Here is a 21,128-nt window from a genome sequence, read left to right on the forward strand (position 1 = left end):
CAGAAATGAAAGAGAAGACAATATTGAAGGACAAGAACAAAGCTGAAAGACTGATACCATCCAACTTAAAAGCATACTCCATTACTACAGCAGTAATCAAGGCAGTGTTGTACTGGTGAAAGAATAGACAAGTAGACCAATGGAATAAAACAGGGAGTCCAGAAATAGAACCACATTAGTATAGCCAAGTGATCTTTGACAAAGGAGCAAGACAATACAATCAAGCAAAGACAGTCTTTTCAAAATGGTGTTAGAACAACCAGACATTCACATGCAAAAAGAGAAATCTAGATACAGATCCAATACCCTCCAAAAAAACCTAACTCAAAATGGATCACATACCTAAATGTAAAATGCAAACCTATAAAACTCCTAAAAGATAACATAGGAAAACAACCTTACTGACTTTGATTTGGAGATGACTTTTTAGAGACAAAACCAAAAGCATGATCTGTGAAAGAAATAATTGGTAAGCTGTACTTCATTTAAATTAAAAACTTTTGTGACAATGTCAAGAGAATTAGAAGAAAAGCCACAGACGGAGAGAAAATATTTGCAAAAGGTTTATCTGATAAAGGACTATTAATACTATCCAAAATATACAAAGAACTCTTAAAACTCAACAATAAGAAAATGAACAACCAAATTAAAAATGAGCAAAAGACCTGAACAGACATTTCCTCTAAGATATAAAAATGATAAGTATGTGCAAAGATGTTCAACATCATATGTCATTAAGGAATTTTAAATTAAAACAAAAATGAAATACCACTATGCATCTATTAGAATGGCCAAAATCTAAAACACTGAAAACATCAAATGCTAGTGAAGATATACAGTAACAGGAACTCTTATTCATTGCTGGTGGAGATGCAGAATGGTACAACCATCCTGGGAGAGACCATTTGGCAGTGTCTTACAAAACTAAACATGCTTTTACCATACAGTCCAACAATTGCACTCCTTGGTATTTACCCAAATAAATTAAAGACTTATGTTTGCACAAAAACATGGCTGTTTATAGCAGCTTTATCCATAACTGCCAAAGTTTGGAAGCAACCAGGATGTCCTTCAGCAGGTGAGTGGATAAATAAACTGTGGTGTATCCAGATAATGGAATATTATTCAGCACTGAAAAGAAATGAGCTATCAAGCCATGAAACGACATGGAGAATACTTAGATACGTATTACTAAGTGAAAGAAGCCAATCTGAAAAGGCTACATGCTGTATGATTCCACTACATGACATTCTGAAAATGGCAAAACTATGGAGATGCTAAAAAGATTCGTGGTTGCCAGGGGTTGGAGGGGAGGTAGGGATAAATAGGCAAACACGGAGAATTTTTAGGGCAGTGAAGCTATTCTGTATGATACGCAATGGTAGATACATGTCATTGTACATTTGTCCAAACCCATAGAATGTGTAAACCAAATGTGACCCCTAATGTAAACTATGGACTTTGGGTGATAATGCTGTGTTGATGGGGGTTCGTCAGTTGTAACCAGTATATCACTGTGGTGCAGGATGTTGACAGCGGAGGAGGTTGGATGTGTGTGGGGAAGGGGAAGGTATATGGGAGCTTTCCGTATTTTCCATTCAATTTTTGCTGTGAACCTAAAACGGCTCTAAAAAATAATGTTTGTTAATTTGAAAAAAAGTTCCTATTAGTTATTCTGAAAGGCAATAATCAATAAAATGCAAAAGATATGTTCATATGGTAAAACGTGCTGTCAAAGAAATAACAAAGAAGTTACATGACCAAATGTGACTGAGGGATCTCAACAGCAATCCTTTAGACAGGGTGACATTTGAGCTGAGGTCAGAAAGATAACAAGAGCCTACCACATGAGGAAGAGTAGAAGCCTCAAGTTGGAGATAAGCCTGGTAAGTGTGAGAATTAGAGAGACCAACAAAGTCAGAGCAGAGTGAGTAAGGAGGGATCGTGGTTCAAGAAGAATCAGAGGCAAAACCCAAACAATGCAAGGCCTTGTTGATGAAGATGAGGCATTTGGATTTCATTCAAAATGCTATGAGAAGCCTTTGGAGACATTTGATGATAGGGTTATGTAATATGATTTATGTTTTAAAAAGAAACTGAGTTTTGTGGGTGATGATTGTAATGGGATGAGACTGGAAGCAGGCTGCCCAGGTGGGATGCTGCTATTCAAGTGGGCAAAAGGGAGATGTTGGCAGATCAGGTTAAGGAGGTGGCTGCGGAGATGGAGAGAAGTAGACAGACAGAAGATATTTTGGAGGAGAAACTAACAGTACCTAGATGGGACTTGGGATGTATGGAACAGAGACGAATCAAGAATGACCCTGAGGGTTTCGGCTTAAGCAAACAGGTGGAGGATAGTGCTCTTTCCTGAGCTAAGGAAGGCTGAGGAGAGGAATAGGAAATTCCTGAAGGGAATAGGGGTCAGGTTCTATTTGGGATCCATTAAGTTTGGATAGAGCTTGAGTATCCAGGTGAAGATCTGGTAGGGAATACATTACACAGAATTAGTATTCAAGAAATAGGCCGGGCGCGGTGGCTCACGCCTGTAATCCTAGCACTCTGGGAGGCCGAGGCGGGTGGATCGCTCGAGGTCAGGAGTTCGAGACCAGCCTGAGCAAGAGTGAGACCCCGTCTCTACTAAAAAATAGAAAGAAATTATATGGACAACTAAAATATATATATACAAAAAAATTAGCCGGGCATGGTGGCTCATGCCTGTAGTCCCAGCTACTCGGGAGGCTGAGGCAGTAGGATCGCTTAAGCCCAGGAGTTTGAGGTTGCTGTGAGCTAGGCTGACGCCACGGCACTCACTCTAGCCCGGGCAACAGAGTGAGACTCTGTCTCAAAAAAAAAAAAAAAAAAAGAAATATAATATTAAAAAAGTATCAACTATCAACATATCCCATCAATTAATGAAACAAAGGTAATATCTAGAGTTATGAAGAATCCTGAAAGACAGTAACTCTGTCCCAGCTGGTGAAAATTTAAATTGATACAAGTTTTCTGGAGGGTAATTTGAATACCTAAAAATTGAGGATTGTCAATGATTAGATAAAATACAATGCAACAATACAAAAAAATCATGTTTTCAATGAACTTTCAATGACCTGAGAAAAGTTTTTGATGTTATGTTTTTTTTTTTCTTTTTTTTCTTTTCTTTTTTTTTTTTTTTTTGAGACAGAGTCTCACTTTGTTGCCCGGGCTAGAGTGAGTGCCGTGGCGTCAGCCTAGCTCACAGCAACCTCAAACTCCTGGACTTAAGGGATCCTACTGCCTCAGCCTCCCGAGTAGCTGGAACTACAGGTATGTGCCACCATGCCCGGCTAATTTTTTGTATATATATATTTTAGTTGGCCAGATAATTTCTTTCTATTTTTAGTAGAGACGGGGTCTCGCTCTTGCTCAGGCTGGTCTTGAACTCCTGACCTCGAGAGATCCACCCGCCTCGGCCTTCCAGAGTGCTAGGATTACAGGCGTGAGCCACCGTGCCCAGCCTTGATGTTATGTTTTAAAGAAAATACAACATATAAAACTACCTACTATGTTTTCTCCACCTACTGAGATAGGACAAAGACTGATAGAACTAAACTTATACAGTGATAGGTCATCCAAGGATAGTAGAATTAGGGGTAGTTTTTAATGTTGTGTGCGCATGCGTGTGTGTGTGTGTGTGTGTGTGTGTGTATTTTCAAAGTTTTTTGCAGTGAACATGTTTTAATTTTATAATGATAATGAAAGTGATATATAGAACTATTCCTAATTTCACCTCTGTTTAAAACCCCTTTCATATTTTAATACACAGCAATAAATGTCTCTTTCAAGAAAATCTCATTTTGCTTTCTCCAAAAGTTGCACAAACAACTTAGATAATGAGTAGTTTATTTGCAGTAATAGCATATTGGCTCTACTTGGGGAACTAGCTCACAGAACTTTTCCCTGTGGCAAAACAAAAATGTCACACACAGAGGCATTACAGTGTTTATGCTAACTATGGCATTTTACACACTTGGGCTCATTATTATTCTCATTAATTTCGTGATTATTAATAGCAGTGCTATTTATATGATGGCTTAACCTTTACAGATTTCAATCAAAGATTTCAAAACTCAATGGAGAATGTGTTTAGGATGTAAAGGGATGTGTCTTTGAGTGGTTTCCCCCAGCAGGGAGCATATTCTGATGTTCCATATATTTAAACTACTGTGATGCCTAACTATATCTTTATTTATATTATGATTCTTAGGGCAAATTCTGGCACAATGTTTTAGTTTCCTCATCTGAAAATTAGAAAAGTAATATTTTATTAAAAGGATATCATGGCTGGGCGCGGTGTTTCATGCCTGTAATCCTAGCACTCTGGGAGGCCAAGGCAGGCGGATCATTTGAGCTCAGGAGTTCGAGACCAGCCTGAGCAAGACCGAGACCCCATCTCTGCATAAAAAAAATAGAAAGGAAATTAGCTGGACATCTAAAAATATATATAGAAAAAATTAGCCAGGCATGGTGGTGCATGCCTGTAGTCCCAGCTACCTGGGAGAGTGAGGCAGGAGGATCACTTGAGCCCAGGAGATTGAGGTTGCTGTGAGCTAGGCTGACACCACGGCACTCTAGCCTGGGCAACAGAGTTGAGACTCTGTCTCATAAAAAAAAAAAAAGGATATCAGATTCAGGAGAATAGAGGTAAGTCAAGAAACAACTATTTTATCAGTAAAAGTATAAAAATCTGAAATGACAAACTGGCTTTTATAAAAATATGTACGAATGTCTTCCCAGGCTCAACCAGGAAGAAATAGAGTACCTGAACAGACCAATATCAAGAACTGAAATTGAAACAGCAATAAAAAACCTTCCCAAAAAGAAAAGCCCTGGTCCAGATGGGTTCACACCTGAATTTTACCATACATACAAAGAAGAACTGGTGCCCATCCTACATAAACTATTCTCCAATATTGAGAAGGATGGACTTCTCCCCAACACGTTCTACCAAGCCAATATAACATTGATACCAAAACCTGGAAAAGACGCAACAAAAATAGAGAACTACAGACCAATTTCCCTCATGAATATAGATGCAAAAATTTTCAATAAAATACTAGCAAATCGAATCCAAGTACTTATCAAAAAAGTAATCCACCACGACCAAGTGGGCTTCATCCCAGAGATGCAGGGGTGGTTCAACATACGTAAATCTATAAAAGTAATTCACCACATAAATAGAAGCAAAAACAAAAACCATATGATACTCTCATTAGATGCAGAAAAAGCATTTGACAAAATTCAACACCCTTTTATGATAAAAACGCCTAACAAAATAGGCATTCATGGAACCTACCTAAAAATGATACAAGCCATATATGACAAACCCACAGCCAACATCATACTGAATGGGGAAAAACTGAAAGCACTCCCACTTAGAACTGGAACCAGACAGGGCTGCCCATTGTCTCCATTACTTTTCAACATAGTATTGGAAGTCCTTGCAAGAGCTATCAGGCAAGAGAGCAGAATCAAGGGAGTCCAAATAGGGAAGGAAGAGATCAAACTCTCACTTTTTGCTGATGATATGATGTTATATCTGGAAAACCCCCAGGATTCAACCATGAGACTCCTGGAATTGATTAACGAATATAGCAAAGTCTCAGGCTACAAAATTAATATACACAAATCAGAGGCATTTATATATGCCAATAACAGTCAATCGGAAAACCAAATTAAAGACTCAATACCCTTCAAAATAGCAACAAAGAAAATAAAATATCTAGGTATATATCTAACTAAAGAGCTAAAAGACCTCTATAAGGAAAACTATGAAACACTGAGAAAAGAAATAGCAGAACTTGCAAATAGATGGAAAAATATACCATGCTCGTGGATCGGAAGAATCAACATTGTTAAAATGTCTATACTACCCAAAGTGATCTACAATTCAGTGCAATCCCTATTAAATTACCAACATCATTCTTTACAGACGTAGAGAAAATAATTATACACTTTGTATGGAATCAAAGAAGACCCCGTATAGCAAAAGCAATTTTAAGCAACAAAAACAAAATGGGAGGTATTAATTTGCCAGACCTCAAACTATACTACAAGGCCGTGGTTCTTAAAACAGCCTGGTATTGGCACAAGTTCAGGGACACAGACCAGTGAAACACAACAGAAAATCCAAATATAGAACCATCCTCATATAGTCACCTAATTTTTGACAAAGCGGGAAAGAATATACTCTGGGGACAAGAATCCCTATTCAATAAATGGTGCTGGGAGAATTGGTTAGCCACTTGTAGAAGACTGAAACAGGACCCACAGCTTTCACCTCTCACAAAAATCAAATCACGGTGGATAACAGACTTAAACCTTAGGCGTGATACAATCAGAATTCTAGAAGAAAATATAGGAAAGACTCTTACAGACATTGGCCTAGGCAAAGAATTTATGAAGAAGACCCCCAAGGCAATCACAGCAGCAACAAAAATAAATGAATGGGACATGATTAAATTAAAAGGCTTCTGCACAGCCAAAGAAACAGTCCAGAGAATAAACAGACCACCTACAGAATGGGAAAAAATTTTTGCATACTACACATCAGATAAAGGACTGATAACAAGAATCTATTTAGAACTCAGGAAAATCAGCAAGAAAAAATCAAGCAACCCTATCAAAAAGTGGGCAAATGACATGAATAGAAACTTCTCGAAAGAAGATATAAGAATGGCTAACAAACATATGAAAAAATGCTCAACATCCCTAATCATCAGAGAAATGCAAATCAAAACCACAATGAGATATCACTTAACCACAATGAGATATCACTTAACTCCAATGAGAATGGCCTTTATCAAACAAACCCAAAACAACACATGTTGGCGTGGGTGTGGAGAGACAGGAACACTAATACACTGCTGGTGGGACTGCAAACTAGTGCAACCCCTGTGGAAAGCATTATGGAGGTATCTTAAACAGATTCAAGTAGACCTGCCATTTGACCCAGCAATCCCATTACTGGGCATATACCCAAAAGAAAAAAGGTCATTCTTTAACAAAGACACATGTACCCGAATGTTTATAGCAGCACAATTCACAATAGCAAAGATGTGGAAACAACCCAAATGCCCATCAATACATGATTGGATTAGCAAACTGTGGTATATGTATACCATGGAATATTACTCAGCTATAAGGAATGATGAAGATACGACATCTCTATGGTTCTCCTGGAGAGAGCTGGAACCCATTATATTAAGTAAAGTATCCCAAGAATGGAAAAACAAGCATCACATGTACTCACCAGAAAATTGGTTTCCCTGATCATCACCTAAATACAAATCTGGGAACGACACCAATTGGATACCAGACTGAGGTGGGGGGTAGAGGAGGGGATGGGGGTATGCCTACACAATGAGTGCATTGCGCACTGTTTGGGGAATGGTCACGCTTGAAGGTGCTGACTCGGGAAGGGGGGGTGGGGAAGGGAGGGATATATATCTACATGATGGGTGCAACGCGCACGACCTGGGGAACAGACACGCCTGGAGCTCTGACTTGGGGGGAAAGGCGGTACAGGAGCAACGTATGTAACCTGCAATTCTGTATCCCCCATAACAAGATGAAATAAAAAAAAAAAATTTAAACCATTTTAACAGAAAAAAAATATGTATGAATGTCAAAAATACATACAAAATGATAACAACCTATGGGAGTATTTTCTAGATGTTACCTTTTATGTGGATATTATTAAAATAAGCAAGAAATAAGAACTTTTTAACAAGGAACCTTATTTTATAGCAAAAGCTGTTCTAGGCTTAAATATGAACAGAATAAACTGTAAAATTAAAAAAGATAACTAGCACTCTGGGAGGCTGAGGCAGGAAGATCGCTTGAGCTCAGAAGTTCGAGATCAGCCTGAGCAAGAGTGAGAGCCCATCTCTATTAAAATAGAAAAATTAGCCAGGCATGGTGGCGCATGCCCGTAGTCCCAGCTTCTCGGGAGGCTGAGGCAAGAGGATCTAGATAGTTTGATCACCAGCCATGGTTTAATTTTCACAGTTCATTCCCCAAGGGGAAAGGTGTCTTTAATCTGTCAGTTTATAGTCTTATAAGTGGCAGACCAGATAAAAGACCAAATGTCTGGATCATTGGCAATATCTCAAGTCAGTAAAAATATAAGTTTTATCATGAAACAAATTGGACAGAATTATGAGAATGGCTTTGACTTCTTCCCACTCAGTGGATAAGCACAGCAATTTTCAGGCTGGCATATATAGAATGGCAGCTGAACAGCTGCAGCAGCCCTGGTTTCAATTTAACCAAACCATCAGTAAACTAAGCTCAGGCATTAAGGGGAACCTCCATGAATCAAGCGCCCCATTGAACCAGTGGCCTTACTTCAAGCGGTATAGTGGGAATAGTTTCTTCAAAATGATAGCTTCCACTTGCTCATGTAAACCAAGATGCTGCTGAAGCCAGGCCAACCATATCCTTGAATACACAATTTCCATTTGACAAATGAGATACATTAGGCCTTTTTCTTACAAGTTGTCAATTCCAAGCTGATCCACCCCAAAATGGGGACATCAGGCTGCAGAGTCACAAAGCCTCCAGGGGTCAGTGTTCAGCTTTCTTGACCCAGAGCCTCTACGGGTCAATATCTCAGCAACAAGACAATAGCTTCCCCCCTGTTTAAAAGAGGTGTACTTGGTGCCTGTGTCAGGGTGGCAATGTTGTTTATTAGTAGGAAATTGCTTCTCTAAGTCCTTCAAGTCTTTTTTTTTTTTTTTTTTTTTTTTTGTGAGACGGAGTCTTGCTCTGTTGCCCAGGCTAGAGTGCTGTGGTGTCAGCCTAGCTCACAGCAACCTCAATCTCCTGGGTTCAAGTGATCCTCCTGCCTCAGCCTCCTGAGTAGCTGGGACTACAAGTGCATGCCACCATGCCCAGCTAATTTTTTCTATTTTTAGTAGAGATGGGGTCTCACTCTTGCAAACTCTTGACTTCAAGCAATCCTCCTGCCTTGGCCTTCCAGAGTGCTAGGATTACAGGCATGAGCCACCACACCTGGCCCCCTTTAAGTCTTTAAAGCTGTGATTTCCATTTATTCTCAGATTTTATATTCTCTTTGCTAGACTACTAGGAAGGAAACAGAGATTGCCTCTCCACATGCCACAGTCCCTGGATGAAAGAATCCCTTCTGGGCTTCACGAGCATTCATAATACAAGCATGTGCAACATGAACCCAATTATACATTCAGCAGTGAAAGACAACAGTACACTGGATTGGCCCAAAGGTCGTCCCTACAAGGTCACATTAATTCTCCTCCTCCATGAAAAATGATGCCCAAACCTCATTAGTTGAACTTTGGGCATTATTTCCTCCTGTGGCAAGTTCTCAACCTTGGCACTATTGACATTTGGGACTGGTTATTTGTTTGGGAGGCTGTCCTGTGCACTGTAGGATGTTTAGCAATACCTCTGCTTCTACCCACTAGATGCTAATAGAACACACCTGCCACTCCAATTGTGACCATCAAAAAAAATGTCTCCAGACATTGTCACATGTCCCCTAGGTAGGGGGAGGGGACAAAATCATCCTTGTTGAAAAACACTGCCCTATGAGAATGTGGACCAAGAAGTCTAACAGGCATATCATGGGCTCTAGCAATAGTTGCTGGAAGTGCAGGAAGTGAGGGAGATGCAGGTGAGAGAGGAAGACAGGTTTCAGAAAATGGCTTTATTTATCCTCTGTTTCTTTAAACCAGGCTCAGTGTGAATTCCCTTGCCCTCATCACTGCAGCTCACCCCACAGTGCCCAGTGCCTTTAGACACCCTTGTACCCAGCACCCTTTCCATCCATGCAACTGGGTAGGATGTGACCCGGGCACCTACATTCGACAGAGCTAAAAATATCTGAGTTCCTGTTCTCCTTGCCATTCCCCAGCATACTCAGCTTTTTCCTTAAAGCAGCTGAGGCTGGGGTACAGGGGAAGGCTCTAGGATTTTACCCTACGTACAAACTAATAATTTAATCTGTTATTGTTTCATGGATGTTGGCAGAAGACATGAGGCTCTTGGGAAAGAGATAAAATACTTTATTATCCATGCTTAGCAAGGTGCATGAAAATAGTGTTGCATCAGTTCCCCTTGCCCCCAAATCCCACAGAGACAGCAGGTAGGGGCCCAGGTGGAATGCTATTGCATACTGTGAGTCTGCTTTGTAGCCAAGGAAAAATGAGGTTGGAGAATCCACTGCTTTTTATCATAACTGGAGGACATGTCATAAAGAAATACACAGAATGAATAACTAAGAGACTAAATGACGGAAAACTTAAGAAACATAGAGGTCACAGTAGACAGTCTAGCATATGTAAAATTATAATCCCAGAAAGAAAGGAGACAGAGAATGGGACAGAAGCAATATTTAAAGAGACGATAGTTAAATTTTTTTTAACAATGCTGAAATACATTAACCCACAGATTCACAAAGTCCTATGAACCTCAGAAAAAAATAAAAGAAATTTATAGAAAATGCAAACTAGTGAAAACCAAAGACAACAGAAGATTTAAAAAGTAGTCAGAGGAAAAGACAGATTACCTTCAAAGCAGGAAAATTTGGGCTGACAGAGGACTTCTTACTATGGAACCCAGAAGACACAGATTGATATTTTTAAATGCTGAAAGAAAATAACTACCAACCTAGAATTAATATTCAGAAAAAAATATCCACCAAGAATGACAGTAAAAGAAAGACATTTTCAACAAATGAAACCTGAGAAAATTTGCCACCAGCAGGCCCACACTAGAGGAAATACTAAGGAGTATCATTCAAACAAGAGAAAATAATCCCAGAAGGAAAACTGAACATACAGGAAGGAATGAAGAACAACAAAAATGGTAAATTATGCTTAAATATAAATAAAAAATAACTTTATAAAACAATAATAATAATGCCTTGAAGAGTTAGAATCTATAATTATAAAATACAAGATAACAGCATAGAAATCAAAAGGAAGGTAAATGTAGTTAAGATGTCACAAGATAATCTGGCATTATCCAGAAGACAGTCAAGATGAAAATTAATATTAGATTTTTCTATGTCAAAGATGAATGCTGTAATATCTTGGGTAAACATTAAAATAATATCAAAAGAGGTCTAGGAAAATAATAATCACAATAAATCCTCAGGGTCCTCGAGTAGGAATTAATCATAGTCATTTTTGGACCCATTATACCAAGCTCCTAGCAGAGCCAGTTTGTCGACCAAATAAATTTATGCTTTCTGCTCTAACTTCTAGAACATTCAGTAAATGTGAAATTAAGGGACAAAGGGTAGATTTCTTAATTCATTAGTGTTTTCTTGTTGATACTTATTCTCTTAGCTTTTCACGGTTGACAAGGTATTTAGTGCATATTCACATCTTATCAACAGAGGGCAGTAGCTGACCATCATCTTGTTTAGTCTTCATGGGACTTTCAAGGATGAACTTGGAATAGACAAAATGTACCTTTCTGTGTTGTTGTCTGTGGTTGTTTCCTCCCACCAGGCATGGGGGGGAGGGAGGAAAGAAAGCTAGGATTTTCCATTTTAAAATGCACTTAAACTGACATGTTAAAGCAATCTTTTCATAAACTGGAAATAGGAATGAGCCAAATTAGTGACAATTTGCTTTTCTTTAAAATTTTACTCTCATTTGTCAATGTTACCAAATCATTTTCTTGAAAAAAAATTAAACAGTAGCAGCAGCCTTAGAATACAATGTTTTATTTTGTGTATATCTAAATAGAGTTAAGGGACCAATCCTACAGAATACTTCCCTCTCCACCCTGGGGAAAACACACATACACACACACACACACACACACACACACATTCTGCCAGGCACGGTGGCTCATGCCTATAATCCCAGCACTTTGGGAGGCTGAGGCAGGAGGATCACTTGAGGCCAGGAGTTCAAGACCAGCCTGGGCAAAAAACAAGACCCTCTCCCTGGCCCCATCTCTACAAAAAATAAATAAATAAAACACATTCATAAAGTATTCAGAAAATTAACATATGTGAAAGATGCTACTACATACACATCTAGGAATTATGGGCCAATCCTGAAATTCCTATGCAAGCCACCCCTGATTTCCAACACCTCCGTCCCCCAGAAGGAGGACTATCTTTACCTAGATGTGCCTAAATTATGAGGCTGCAGCAGGGACTTCTGAACTGTAATCTGGGAGAACAAGCCCTGAAAATAAGTGAATAAGGAATTCTAGACTCTATGGTGATAGAACAAAGTTCTCTTCTAGAACATTTAAGTCTCTCTCCTTTGCTGCAAAGAACAAATAATTTATAACTTCACAGTATCTGATGATCTTGTTGCATAGAGGTTAAAAGCACAATCTCTAGAGTGAGATCAGCCTTCATTCAAACCCCAAGATCACCATGTATAGTTTTGTGACTGGAAGCAGGTTGTGTAACTACTCTGAATCTCAGTTTCCTCGTATGTAAAATGGCAAAAGTAATGTTACCTGCCTCAAAAGGTGGTTGTGAAGATTAAATGGGATACATAATGATATTTGGCTTTTATTATTAGCTATATTGAGGTGTGAACTAAAATAAAATCTTAAGGCTATCCCCCCACCAGCTGACTGAATGGACCCCCTGTTGGCCAAAGGGATACCCTAAAATGGAATTGCTGGCCATGAGGAGGGAGGTCAGACATGCCTGGTCATGGCCCCCTCCTCGTAGGTATCCTTTGTAACTCATTGACGGGCCTAAGGCTATTCAAGGCAAACCTGCAGGTCGTCAATTTACACAATAAATATATGGCAGGTAGCTTGTCTCTCATTAGCAGACTTCTTTAACTTAAAACATTCCAAGCCTTTACACAAAGCTTCATTTTTCTTTAACCAATTACAAGTCAGAGAGTCTTTAAACCCACCTATGATTTGTAAGCACTCTCCCCTCTCCCCCCGTCCCTCCTCCCCATCTTTTCAAGCCAAACCAATGTATACCTTCCTTGTATTGATTTATGACTTTATGTGTAATCCCTGTCTCCTTGAAATGTATAAAACCAAATGGTAACCCAACCACAGCAAGTTCACTTGCTCAAGTCTTTTGGTCATGGCTCCCAGCCATGGTCCTCAAATTTGGCTCAGAATAAATCTCTTTAAATTATTTTACAGATTTTGGCTTCTTTGCTGTTGACAGAGGGATGTGGCACTTAATTATAAGCAGCTTGCCAGAGAATCCTGGTTCCCTGGGAAGGCAGCTCAGAGATTCAGGCACTTAGGCACTAAGAGAGCACGAAAATTAAGTATATGGTAGGTGTGATGGGGGGTGAGGGGCAGTGGGGGGTAGCAGTTGGAAATTTGTGGGGAGCCAAGATGAGGCTAAGAACTGCTGTTCCTTATTATGACTATAGCTTTTTCTTTAGAATAGAAAACACTTATTTCAAACTTTCTCTGGTATAAAGAAGACATACATTTAGTGAAGAATTTTGGTATTCTAGATTCCCCTCAAATAAAACATTTAGAAGGATCATTTTATGCTTCATTCGTTGCCAAATAGATGTCTTGCCTCCGTGCCATGCTAGAGAACCCCGAATAGCATGAAAGTAGGCAACAGAAGGAAACTGACAGTAAGTCAGAGTCAATAAACCTGTATTGAGCACCTACTATGTGCCAGGCTCTGTGTTAGGGGTGACGAACAAACTGACATGGTCCCCTGCCCTGGTGGAGTACATATTTCTAGGCAGCAGGTCCCTGGTGCCATCTGTGGACATGCTAGAACAGAAGCACCTGTAGTAAATATTTAGATGTCTCAGAATCTGAACATAGATCCTGCCCTTGACCTAATGAATCAGACATTCTAGCAGGTAGAGGATACAGGAGGCTATATTTTTAATAAGTTCCCCCTGGGGATTCTGAGAAATACCCAGATTCTGAGAACCACCACCAGAGTTTCTCAAAGGGTGGTCTTCTAACCACCCACATCAAACTCGGCCTCCCTAAGAGTGCAACGCAGACACATGTGCTTTCAATGCACCCTGAGGTTTGAAAAGCATTATGCTAGACTGTCCTTCTCTTATACCACTTCCTTTCTATTAAAGGTGTGTGAAAGTGCAGTATAAATTGTGAAGCATGATGCAAAGTTAGTTGAGTATAGTTCTTAGGATCTTAAAATAAATGAGGAAGTCCAGTTTATACAAGTAACTGACGTAGCGTGAAATACCGGAGGCATTCCTGAGAACTTAACAGGTCTCTGACAGAATCTGCGTGATTCTTCTTATAGTAGCAGAACCTTCTGGCATGTAAGGCTGCTAGAACAGTGCTATAACCCCAACTGGAAATCCTTCTGCCTCTGGCCCCTGGAGCAGAGCTGGAGTACCTGAGCATCACACATTTGGGTAGCTTCCTCTCAGAAGGTCCACAGAGTATATGTACTCCACTAGGCCAGTAGCAGAACGTTTTGTACCATGACAGAAACATTTATTAGCAGACCCTCTGTGCGCATAGTAATATAACACTTAAATGTTTAGCTTTCTCAACACATGATGAGATCCAAATTCAAGATCTCATTGGGGTGGGATTCGGGATGAGGAAGAAACTGATGGATAGGAGGAGACAGATGGCTAAAGAATACACTAAATTCCCATTTCAGATGTGATGAACAACAGGTGCCTTTGGACTATCCAGTTGGGGATGCCACAAAGGGCTGCATGTAAACAGTGTGGAGATCAGAAGAAGGTTAAGAGCAATGACAGAGACATAGTGGGCTTCAGCTGTAAGTGGTAGGAAGTTCACATAGTGAGAAAGAAAAACTCATCAGTGTATGGAGTAACGTCTAAAGCAAGAGGAGAAAGAGTGCGGTCAAAGGGCCTGAAAAAGAGGGATCGAAGAGGCAAGAGACAAATTACAAGAGCAGAGGGTTAAGCCAAAGGGAGGTTAAAATTTCAAGGAAGATTAATCACCAGTGTTAGCAAGGACAAGAACAGAAGAGAGGCCACTGGCTTTGAGATCTGCATGTCACTGGTGACATGTCCAAGAACAACAGAGGGACAGGAACTATTTTCTTCAAGGTTTTGGCCAGCGTGCTTACTAATAAATCTCAATTCCTCTGATTTAATTATTTTCTGTCAAGGATTATCAGTTATATTACATGTATGTTGTCATTGAACATTAAGATGTTTGCTTTCTGAAGGGCTGCCTTGGTAAGAAAGGAAATTTAGCTGGATGTGTCCTCACCTGTTCTCCAGCCTTCTCCTCACTCTCACCTTCCTCCTACTCTAGCTCACAAGGGGACTGTAGTATTATCTTTCCCGGTTTGTGGTAAACCTTTGGCAAATGGTGGACACTCAAAGAAAATTTGTTCAATTACTAATGTGAATGGAAGGAATCTAGGAAGTGGGTGGGAAGAAAGTCTTTTCTATTATAAATATTGTAAATTACTCCCCCTTTCTAAATTAAGTATAACTAGGGGACAGCTGTATTCTATAGAACAGCATAACTGAGAAAGTGTGGGCATGGGAGTCAGACATGCCTCAGGATTGAATCCCAGCTGTGGCACATCGCACTCCTGCAAAGCCAGGTGCTATTCTTCACTTGTAGGGTAGTTGGAAGAGCTGAAGTGAATAACATATGCAAAGATTCAATCACTGGGCTCTGCATAGAGTAGGGGCGCAGTAAATGGCAGCTGCGGGTATTAGTATTGGCTATTATCTATTCATCCTATAAGCAATTTATTCAGAAAACTAATTTTCCAAATAATTTGGTCTGGAAAACCTCACCACCTTTCATCTAGAAAAATCTGATCTCTTCTTTGAACTCACATTGACCTGAGAGGGCACAACTCCAACCAACATGAAAAGCAGTGCCTCTCTGACTTCAGACTGTTGAACAGTGTGCATTATAAAGCGTTGTTACACTTTTTAAAAAATTTACTCATGTTAACTTTTGCCACGGAAATGTTCAAGTCCCATCCCGACAGCGTGATCCCGATGCCCACTTGGCACGCTTTGCGCATAGGATTAAGGCCAGTTGACTGGGCAGCCAGATAATGACGCCTCTGTATTTACGGCCAAATCTTGTTTTTTTTTAAAGCTCCATTTCTTCCCCACCCGCTTCAGCTCACTCTCTAACGCGAGCTGGGCAGTCGCACCCTACGTCCCAAAGTGAGCGACAGGCACCCTTGTCCCAGGCCCTGGACCTGCAGAAGCAACAGGCGGCTTCCTGCCGCTGAACCATTAGCAGCCCCCAGCTGCGGCCCGGGGCCAGGTTCCTCCGGCCGCGTGGGGGCGCGGGCGCCTGGCAGGCGCCGCCCCTCCCGGGTTCCCGGCCCCCGTCCTCCGCGCCCCCCGCCCCGCCCCTGCTCCGCCCACCGTCCGGCGGCCCCGAGGGCGGCTGGGGGCGGAGCGCGGAGACGGCTGCTGGCACCGTGCCGCGCACGGGAGCGCGCCCCGCTACTTGGTCCCGGCCCGCCGGTCGCGGGAGCTCCACGGTGCGGTCCGCGGTGAGTACCGGCTCGGTCCGACCGACGTCCTCGGGCGGGATCGCCGGCCACGCTGTCCCCGGCGCTGTCCGCGCGGGCCTTTACCGCGGCACCCGGGCAGAGCGGCCCGAGGAGAGGGGGCGAGCCGGGGGGAGGCGGAGGGAAGAATCAGGGATTTGTTTCTGGAGACTGGCCTTTCAGCCCTGTCCCCAGCCCGTGTCATGCCAGCGACACGGACCAGGTATTGGAAATGGCTTTCATCGCTCCTCTTAGCCGTGGCTGTGCGTGCCGCCCGGGCAGTCCTCGCCGAGCGTGTGCGGCCGGCACCAGGAGTCCTAACCCAGAGTGTGCGGCCCACTCTGGAGAGTCCTCGCCCGGGCCGGGCTGGCTGGACAGGGAAATCCTTACTAAAGTTGTGCGGGCAGATTGGGGACTCCACCGCAAGGCACGAAGTTTTGGAAAATGAGTGACAGGGAGAAGACCCCTCATTGGAAGGATTGGACATGGAGCCCACCCTGATAGATTCAGAGATGAAGGAAGGAGCTTGGGCTGCCTTTCCCAATTCAGCCAGCACATCTTAATGGCAAATTCCTTCCCTAACACACGTAACCCTCCTCACAGGGGGGCAACCTGTAGGACAGAAGTTCCCAAATTGGGGGGACTCAGTACCCCTTTACCCTCTTGAAAATTAGTATCCTAAAAGTGCCTCTGTTTATGTGGGTTATATCTATTGATATTTACCATATATAAATAAGACAGAAATTTTTACTGTATTGAATAATTTATTTAAAAATAATAGTACACTAATTATATCTTAATATATTTTTATGGAAAAAAACTTTTCTAAAACAAAGTTATTGAGAAGAAAGAGTGCCATTGTTTTACATTTTTGCAAATCTCCTTAATGTCGGGTATAATATTAATAGCAGACAGCTGGATCTGCTCTGCATTCAGTCTGTTGCAGTATCACCTGTGATATAGCCTCTGAAGACCTCCGCTGTGTGTTCCTGAAAACATGAGATGAAAAAAGCAAATAACACCTTAGTATTATTATGAAAATGGTTTGTACCTTGCAGATCCCTAGGAGTTCTCTGTACCACACTTTGAGGACCGCTGGTGTAGCAAATGCTTCAGAGGCTTATTTCATTGGTCCCCCTGCTGCTTTGTGATCCTTCCTTCCAATGAATGAGAGCACACATCACCCCATGCTGTGGACGGTGTTAACCTCCGACATCTGGGACCAAGTTTAACCTCACTTGGAAACGAAATCCTAGGTCCGCACATGAAGGAATCATGAATCTTGGTGGCCTCTTGAAAACCCACACATGCCTTTGGTTGTTCCATGCCCGCAGAGCTGACTCATCTGTGCTCAGAATTACAGCAATGATGTGGCAAACAGGACCTGGGGGCTCAGAGAAGTGCCAATAGGGAGGCTGTGCCAAGTGTGTAGGGGTTAGTGTGAGAGTTACTAAATAGTCAAGAAGTTATTTCCAAAAGAACAGGGAGGCATGCCTTAGCCTTCCTTTCCACACGTTCATTTGTTTGCAGTTGTGTGGTTGTTAGCCTTGAGTTTCTTAGAATATGATTGCTAATCTTTCATTTTCTACTTTCAGAGGTGTGTCACTGTAAGCGGTGGTTCCTCAGCCCCTGCCAGAAAGCAGCATCCAGCATCCTGGTGTCTGGTAGGTGAGATCCTTCATTGGATTCTATGCTTGGCTTCATGCTCTGTCCGAACAGGTTCAAGATAGATATTATGTGTAGATATACATCAAAGAAAGACATTCTCTAACTCTATCCATAGAACCCTCCATCCATAGAACCCCTTGTGCTCTGATGGAACAGCTTCGATGCTGCAGCCAATACTGCCAAAATGTTGCACTGACATAAGCATTTTGTGTGGTCTTGCGCAGTCCACAAATGGGAGACAGGAGTGGGATTTAGATTCTGCGCACCTGCCTTATTCTTTGTGTAAAAATTCCACTTTGATGGTGGGGTCTCATTCCTTCACCCCTTCAGTAGATGTTTATTGACCACCTATTTATCATGTGTCCAGTTCTGTGCCAGATTCCAGGAAAGTAGCACAAAAGATACAATCCCTGTTTTTCTGGAGCTTATGGTCTAATAGCTTAGATAACTGCTAGTTAATTGAGATAGTTCCTTGTCAGAGCGTTTACATGAAACGTGGTCCAGTGTGAAGAACAATACCCCTCACTAGAAATGTGCTTCAAAAGCGTGTGCTAAGAAACTAAAGTCCTTAAGTATGAAAATGATGATAAAAACCAACATCTATTACCATGTGCCTGGCAAAGAACTTCCTTTGCCTTCTTTCCCCCACTCTTATGGAGGACATAACTTCCTGTGAGGTAGTCAGACTCTGCACAGGGAAGTTACCTGCAGCCTCAGGCCAGTCAATGGGCCAACTTTGGGCGAGACACTTTCTGGACTTCAGTGTCCTTTAAAGTGAGGGATGGTCCCTCAGTTGGGACACCAAGTCCCAAGAAACCAGTGGCTTACTAGAGCTGATTTATACTAGCAGTCAGGCACATCTCTTCCCAACTCTGTGTTCAGTGGTGACACATTTTCTAGATTGAAATAAGCCATTGTGGGAATATTTATACCATGGAAATCAGCAAATACTATTAATATAAATCAGGGCCTTTTTTCCTCCTGGCGAATACATTGTTAAACATTTACCAGCACACACTGCTATTGTCAGAGCCAAGGAGCTTTTGGTTGGTTGGTTTTTTTTAATAGAAAACAGACTCTACATCCTGGATAAAGACATTGAGTATGAAGTGTGTGGTTCAAGCCCTCCAAAATTTTTGATAGAGAAAAAGAAAACAGTATGTTTTCACCATATCCTAAAATACAAATCAATGAACTCTTTGTTGAAAGGGACAGATTGTAAATATTTTAGACTTTGTGTGTCATATAGTCTCTGTTGCAACTACTCAGATCTGCTGTTGTAGTTTGAAAGTATCCATAGACAACATGCAAAACAAGTGAGCTTGGCTGTGTTCCAGTAAAAATAGAATTTTACGGGAACACATGCTAGGCCATAGTTTGTGGACTCCTGTCTTAGAATATTAGAACAGGAGCCATGTTTCAAGGAGGTGGTTTCATGGAAAAGGAGATTCTTGCAGATTTTATGCATGAATACCAAGGACTTGAATTTCTGAGATGAATATAGTTAGAAGTAGGAACTGCAAAGGATTTGGAGGCAATCATAGAAGAATCCATATAGTAGATTGTTTAAAGGAAGGCCAGGTATGTTCAAGTTTTGAGGAGACAGCCGTGGATAGGTCTTTATTCCCAGTTCCCCTCTCGGGAGCCATCTCAGACATCATGCGGGGATGGATGAACCTGCATTCTAACCCAGTGTGTGAATTTTGGATGTTCTTGTGCTAAAACCAGTAGTGTCTCTAACAGCTACCCTGATTCCACGGGCAGGGACAAAGGAAATGTTAAAAAGGAAGGAAAATTCTCATTATACATGTGTATTATACCTTGTATATGCACATTGCCTGTATATATACATGTGTATATGCATATTTGTATATCTATGTGTGTACATAAGTTGTGTGCATGTATGATTATACATTCCATGTATTTAAAGTAGGCTCATAAATGTGTGGAGCAGACAGACACAAACAAACTATTAACAGTGGCCAGTTCTAGGCAGTGGAATGGGCTAAAAGAAAGGCAGGGAACCTTTACTTGTTACTTTTTGTAATACCAGATGTCTTTCTAGCCTACAACATTCATATATTGCTTTTACAACTTAAAAACCTAAAATCCCAACAACCCATGCTTTTAAAAGGAAGATAGGATTATTTTTCTGATAAGAATGTTGCTACCACCCTCCTCCGCCAATAAAACAAATTATTTTAATTGTCATATCATAGTTCTGAACTAGTATATATAATACTAGTGTATATTAACTCAAAGTGATTATTGAGAGAGAGCCTGTCCAGTCAAAACATTTTATTAAAAAGTATGAATGTTTGACTTACTATCCAAGGTTAGAAATACTAGGTCAAAGTGTTTTTTAATAGGCTATTATGCAACCCTTAATCTGGTGTTGTAAATTGCTATTGTACAGTTTTTAAACTAAAAAGGATGTTACACAGGACTATTTCCCTGTGATCCTGCGTTTCTGAGGAAAGAAAGCCCGTGCATCTGAGTGTGCACCTGCAGGGACAAAGGCAATGGGTACGCCAAAATGTTGAGTGGTTTTCGCTAGGTGGTGGAGGACTTTTTAGATTTTCTTCACTTTGCTTATCAGAGTTTTCTAGCATGAACAAATATTGAATTTGACACAACCACAATCAATTGCTACAGTTATTTTTACACTTAGTACATCGAGGACAGCTGCCTCCATTTCTCTTAGGCTGATTAACCACCAGCTTGCCTGGGAGGAGGCTCTGCCACGCTTTCTCCCAGTGGGAAGTGAAAGACCACATGAGGCATGTGAGGCATGGGGAAGCGAAAACGGGCACATGGACCGTGTAGTCACATTGTGCTGCGTCTGCTTTTCCCGTGGAGTCTGTCCGCCCTGGAGCCCCACTGCCTTGCTCCAGTTGGCCCAAACATTAGAAAGCTCTTCATGGGATTAGCACCATCACCTGAGGAGCTATCAGCTGACCATCTCCCTAGCTTG

At 41.3% G+C, this 21,128-nt stretch overlaps 1 protein-coding gene across 2 annotated transcripts in view; it reads left to right on the top strand.

Annotated features, from left to right (window-relative positions):
• Positions 1 to 16,411: 16,411 nt before the first annotated feature.
• The window catches only part of ACO1 (aconitase 1), a 58,436-nt gene continuing 53,719 nt past the window's right edge, over positions 16,412 to 21,128 (top strand). The window contains exons 1-2 of one of the 2 annotated variants that reach the window (XM_069476507.1): positions 16,412 to 16,489; positions 18,082 to 18,154. The gene's annotated coding sequence lies outside the window, so the exon portion shown is untranslated. The remainder of the gene's footprint in view (positions 16,490 to 18,081; positions 18,155 to 21,128) is intronic. The other variant, XM_069476506.1, reaches the window with a different exon arrangement.

This window comes from Eulemur rufifrons, chromosome 7 (assembly GCF_041146395.1).
Source record: "Eulemur rufifrons isolate Redbay chromosome 7, OSU_ERuf_1, whole genome shotgun sequence".
NCBI classification, from domain to species: domain Eukaryota; kingdom Metazoa; phylum Chordata; class Mammalia; order Primates; family Lemuridae; genus Eulemur; species Eulemur rufifrons.